Below are 6,225 nucleotides of genomic sequence, written 5' to 3'. Positions count from 1 at the left end.
GAAAAGCTTTTCCATATCAAAACTACTTCCAAGAGCACAAAAGAACTAACACTGGATAGAAACCTTATGAACGTAAAGAATGTGAGAACGCCTTCATGTGTAAAGTAACTTTTCGAAGACACATGGTAACACACTGGTGATTTACCTTTCCAATGTCAGAAATGTGAGAAACAATTCATTTTTCCCTGTGATCTTCAAAAGCATGGATGGAATCACAATGTAGAGAAACCATATCAATGTAAACAATGTGGAAAAGCCTGTAAAAGTCCTGAAAGTATTTTAAAAAATGAAAGAATTCACAGGGCAGAGAAGCCCTATGAATGTAAGCAATGTGGTAAAGCCTTCCATTATTTGAGTTCCTTCAGTTCAGTCAGTTCAGTCACTCAGTCGTGTCCGACTCTTTGCGACCCCATGAATTGCAGCATGCCAGGCCTCCCTGTCCATCACCATCTCCCGGAGTTCACTCAGACTCACGTCCATTGAGTCAGTGATGCCATCTAGCCATCTCATCCTCTGTCGTCCCCTTCTCCTCCTGCCCCCAATCCCTCCCAGCATCAGAGTCTTTTCCAATGAGTCAACTCTTTGCATGAGGTGGCCAGAGTACTGGAGTTTCAGCTTTAGCATTATTCCTTCCAAAGAAATCCCAGGGCTGATCTCCATCAGAATGGACTGGTTGGTTCTCCTTGCAGTCCAAGGGACTCTCAAGAGTCTTCTCCAACACCACAGTTCAAAAGCATCAATTCTTCGGCACTCAGTCTTCTTCACAGTCCAACTCTCACATCCATACATGACCACAGGAAAAACCATAGCCTTGACTAGACGGACCTTAGTCGGCAAAGTAATGTCTCTGCTTTTGAATATACTATCTAGGTTGGTCATAACTTTTCTTCCAAGGAGTAAGCGTCTTTTAATTTCATGGCTGCAGTCACCATCTGCAGTGATTTGGGAGCCCCCCAAAATAAAGTCTGACACTGTTTCCACTGTTTCCCCATCTATTTCCCATGAAGTGATGGGACCAGATGCCATGATCTTCGTTTTCTGAATGTTGAGCTTTAAGCCAACTTTTTCACTCTCCTCTTTCACTTTCATCAAGAGGCTTTTTAGTTCCTCTTCACTTTCTGCCATAAGGGTGGTGTCATCTGCATATCTGAGGTTATTTATATTTAGATATCTTCAAACTTTTCAAATACATGAAAGGACTCACATAGGAGAGAAACCCTATGAATGTAAGCAATGTGTTAAAGCTTTTATTTCTCCTGTAGGACTGCAAAACCATGAGAGAAATCACAGTGGAAAGAAATTCTATACATGTAAAATGTGTAGTAAAGCATTCAGTTATTCCAGTTATCTTCGAAAACATGAAAGAAATCATACTGGAGAGAAAACACGAATATAAGGAGTGTGGAAAAGGCTTTATTTTTCTTTCAAGCCCTAGAGCAGACATGATAAGTCACTCCGGAGATGGACCTTATAAATGTAAAGAATGTGAGAAAGCATTCATTACTCCCAGTTCATTTCAAATACATGTAAGGACTCACACAGGAGAGAAGCCTTATAAATGTAAACAATGTGGGAAAACTTTCAATTGGCCTACTTCCATTTGCCGACATGAAAAAAGTCATAGTGGAGAGAAACCCTCTAAGTGTAAGCAGTGTAGTAAAGCCTTCAGTTGTTCCAGATCCTTTCAAAGCCATGAAAGGAGGCCATTGGAGAAAAGCCCTATGGATGTAAAAAATGTGGTAAAGCCTTCAGTAGTCCAAATTCCTGTCAAAAACATGAACGAAGTCATACTGGAGAGAAACCTTATGAATATAAGGAATGTGGAAAAGCCTTGAGTTCTCTCACCAAATTTCAAAGACATGTAATGAAGCACACTGGAGACAGACCTTATAAATGTAAGGAGTGTGGGGAAAGTCTTTGATTCTTCCAGTTACTTTCAAAGTCATGAAAGGATTCATAGTGCAGAAAAACCCTTTGAATATAAGGACTGTTATAAAGCCTTCAGTACTCCTAGGTCCCTTAAAAAACATGAAAGAACTCATACTGGAGAGAAACCTCATATATGTAAGGAATGTGGTAAAGCCATTAGTTATCCCAATTTCTTGTAAAAATATGAAAGGAATCATACTGGGGAGAAATCCTATCAGTGTAAACAATCCTAACAGTGTAAAGCCATCACTTATTTCAGTTCCCTTCAAAGTTATGAAAGAACTCAGTGGAGAGAAACCCTATGAATGTAAGGAATGTGGGAAAGCCTTCATTTTCCCCTCAAAATTTCATTTACACATGATAAAGCACACTAGAGTCAGAGGTTATTTGTGTAAGAAATGTGGGAAAGCCTTCAGTTGTCCCAGTTCATTACAAAACCATGAAAGAACACACACTGGAGAGAAACTGTATGAATGTAAGAATTGTAGTAAAGCCTTCAGTCGCATTCATTCTTTACGAAACCATGAAAGAACTCATATTGGAGAGTAACCCTATGAATGTAAGAAAGTGGGAAAGCCTTTAGTTCTATCACCAAATTTTCAAGACATGTGGTGAAGCACACTGGATAATGTAAGAAATGTAGGAAAGCCCTCAATTTTTTCCGTTCATTATGAAATCAGAACTCACAGTGCTAAGAAACCGCGTGAATGTAAAAATTATAGGAGAGCCTTCGATGGTCGCAGTTCTGTTCAAAACCTTGAGAACACTCATAATGAAAAGTAGGCTTATGAATGTAAGAAATGTAGGAGAACTTTCAGTTGTCTCAGTTCATTCTGAATACAGAAAGGAATTCACACTGTAGAGAACTCCTTTGAATGCAAAAAATATATATATATGGTAAAGCCTTCAGCAATTCCTGTTATGCATGAAAGAACTCAAACTGAACGTAAGGAATATTGGAATACCTTTGTCACATGACATTTTAAGGATGCAAGATGATGCACAATTTTCTCTCATGTTCTTGGGAAAGAACTCACTCTAGAGAAAATCCTGTTAAATGTAAACAATATATGGAAACCTTCATTTGCCTTACATTCTTAAAACCATGTAAGAATGTACACTGGATAGATAACATATAACTGAAATGAAAAGTAAAATATCTTTATAGTCATATGAAAACTGCACTGGAAAAAACTCATGTTAATGTAAGTAATATGTGTAAGCCTCTGCAGATTCATGTAGAGTGCTCTCAAAGTTACAATATGGAGGAAATGTTATAAACTTTAAACATATATTTTCCTATCAGTGGCATGCTCTTATTCTCTGAAGTATGGGGTTCTACTTACTTTTGCAAGTAAATATTGAGGTAAGATAATTCTGTAGATACTCTTTAGGCTGTCATTCCTAAATTTAATAAGTAATTTAACCTTTTATCATTAAATTTTTTTATTTTTACTGTTAAGACTCTGACCCATAGGTGATTTGAACTGTATTTCTAATATGCAAGTAGGTTTGATTTTTAAATAATTTTGTAATTTTTGTGTAAAAAAGGGAACACTAAAAAGTGGCATTTTGGTACTTGTTTGTTTCTTGTGGCAAGTACTCAATATCCCTTTTACATTATATTCAAATTTTTCATTGGCTTAAGAGTTTTATTGCATTTCCTTCTTAACAGAAATGTAATAAAGAGTTGGGCATGTATTTGTAAGTATGCAGAGTTCCTCATGTAGTCTCATGAGGAATTATTCTTTTCATCTTTTGTCCTTTATTTGTCATTCCTTCTGGCTAGGATTTGGACTCTGGAATATTGAGAGACCTGCATGATGACAATAAAATCTAGAGTTGGAGATGACTCTTTTTAACTGTTTTGTCAATGTGAGTAACGTGAACTACAGTTTCTAGATTCTGTTGCTTTTATGGTCCCATGTTAGAATTCACCAAACTTGAATAGACAGGTAACTTGAAATGCGAAAGTGAAATAGTATTGGGTAGATTTGGAGCCACATGTATGGAAAGAGACAAGAAGCATAGGGCCTTTGCCTGCATTTGCTTCAAGCCTACTTTCCTCATTTTTTTACTCTGCCAGTCAAGAATATCCTCAAAACTGAAGAGTCCAAGATGGTAGAGTAGGAAGACCCTGAGCTCACCTTCTCCCATAGGGATACCAAAATTACAACTATTTGCCAAGCAACTATTGATGAGAAAGATCTGAACACTAGCAGAAGGACCCACAGTGAGGCCAGTAGGAAGGGTAGATAAAAGTTATAGTCAAGACCATGACCCACAACAGGAGGATAGTTATAATTGCAGAAGTTGTCCCAAGGAGCAAGGGGGTCCAACCCCTGCCCCCATCTTACTCCCAAGCCTAGGTGTCCTGCACTGGGTAGATGAGTCCCCCCAGATATTTGGCTTTGAAGACTGCAGGGCTTATTTACAGGAGAGTAAGGGGGCTGTAAGAAATACTCATTCTTAAGGGTTGCACATAAAATCTCACATGCTCAGGGAAAAAGTAGTAATTTGAAAGGGGCATAAGTCTGACCCACCTGCTAATCTTGGAGACTCCTGGAGAAACAGGAGGCAACTGATGCTTATCCTTGGGACACAAACACTGATGACAGCCATTTTAAGAAGCTCATTCTACCACAAGGACACTGGTGCTGGTCCTTCTAGTTTATTAGTGTGAGAGACCTGTGCTACTCATCAGCCTGTTGGCACCAGTATTGGGATGCCTCAAGCCAGGCAGCTAACCAGGCAAGGTCACAGCCTCATGCACCATATGACCAGCTGCCTGAAGACATTTTGAGCCCCCAGTTGTCCTGGGGCCCCTGTAGCACCACAGCCAGTTGTTGGGGCCCAACCCCAATTACCAGTGGGGCAATATCAGCTTTGGGATACCCTAGACCATTTGGGGCTTCCCCAGTGGCTCAGACAGTAAGAAATTCGCCTGCAATGTGGAAGACCCGGGTTTGATCTTCTGTGTTGGGAAAATACCCTGGAGAAAGGAATGGCAACCCATTTCGGTGTTTTTGCCTGGAGAATTCCATGGACAGAGGAGCATAGTGGGCTACAGTCCATGGGGTCACAAAGTCGGACACAACTGAGTGACTAACACACACAGGCCTTGTAGCCATCTGTGACAGAAATAAGCCCTGTTCACCAGTGGGCTGACACCAGCTCTGAGACCCCCAGCTTACAACAGTGAAAGACTCCAGGATCTGGCTCTACCCACCAGTGATCCAGCATTAACTCCAGGACCCCTTAGACCTCAGCCCCACTCACCAGCTCCAAAATACCTTGGACCCTCCAGCCAACCACCCTGGGGTTTGGCTGTAGTTACCAGCAGGCAGACACTAGATTGAACTGGCATTACCAGACCTGGTGGCCTATTGATTCCCAAAAACTAGCCTCAAACAGGAAGGGCTGGTAGGAAACCCTGAAACAGATCCTGTGGTGAACTGGCTCCCTCTCAATCTTGCCCTCCTCCAAAGTTGAGTCTGGCCTGATACCCCTAAGGAGCAAGTTTTGCAATCATCTCTTGCCCCTAACACACTGACACTGGAGACCAGAAAGCACATAATGACTTCAGGCTGGCTCTGATGCACATGGATGAACCCTGCTTAGACTTATTTGCCTCTGCAGAAAAGGGAGGAGGGGGTGATTGGGGGGAGGGGGTGGGTACAGCATTTCTAGCAAGGATCTGCAGGGTTCTGGTGAGAATGAGGCCTGTGGAGCCAGGCTTCATGCAGAAGCAGCAGAAACCCTCCCACCAGGCCATCCTGGGCTCTAGTCATGAGTCCCTCAGGACACGTGGACAAACCTGAGAGGAAGGCAGGTGGCGCTGGTTCTTCCTACACCTGGAGACAAGGAGACCCAAAGGAGAGCAGAAAGGGTCCTCAAAACAGTGTCAGCCTAGAACCTTTTATTGCTTGTTTAGTCAGAAAAGTTTGGCAGAACCCCACCCCCACCCCTACCATGGCAGATTTGGCCCAAGGCCTGACCTTTAGGGTTGGGATTTGAGAGAGAGACCTGGACCAGGGCCTTAGAATCAGAAGCTCCCACTTTCCTTCAAGAGACGTTCCTGGCCAGCCCTGGAGCCCTCTTCCCCTACCTGCAAGAAGCAGGATCCTGCAGACACCAGGAAATGATGTTGGGGAAGAAATGACATGGGCTTTGGGACCCTATTCCTATCATGTGACATCAAAGCAAAGGACAAGTTCTCATAACCTTGGGACAAGGACAAGGTTGGCTTCCCAATGCTAGAGCAAGACACTGGGTGATCAGGGCACCAAGCTGCTC

This window comes from Capra hircus, chromosome 7, assembly GCF_001704415.2.
Source record: "Capra hircus breed San Clemente chromosome 7, ASM170441v1, whole genome shotgun sequence".
NCBI lineage: Eukaryota > Metazoa > Chordata > Mammalia > Artiodactyla > Bovidae > Capra > Capra hircus.
The sequence above is the reverse complement of the archived record's forward strand: the minus strand, read 5'-3'. Positions refer to the sequence as shown.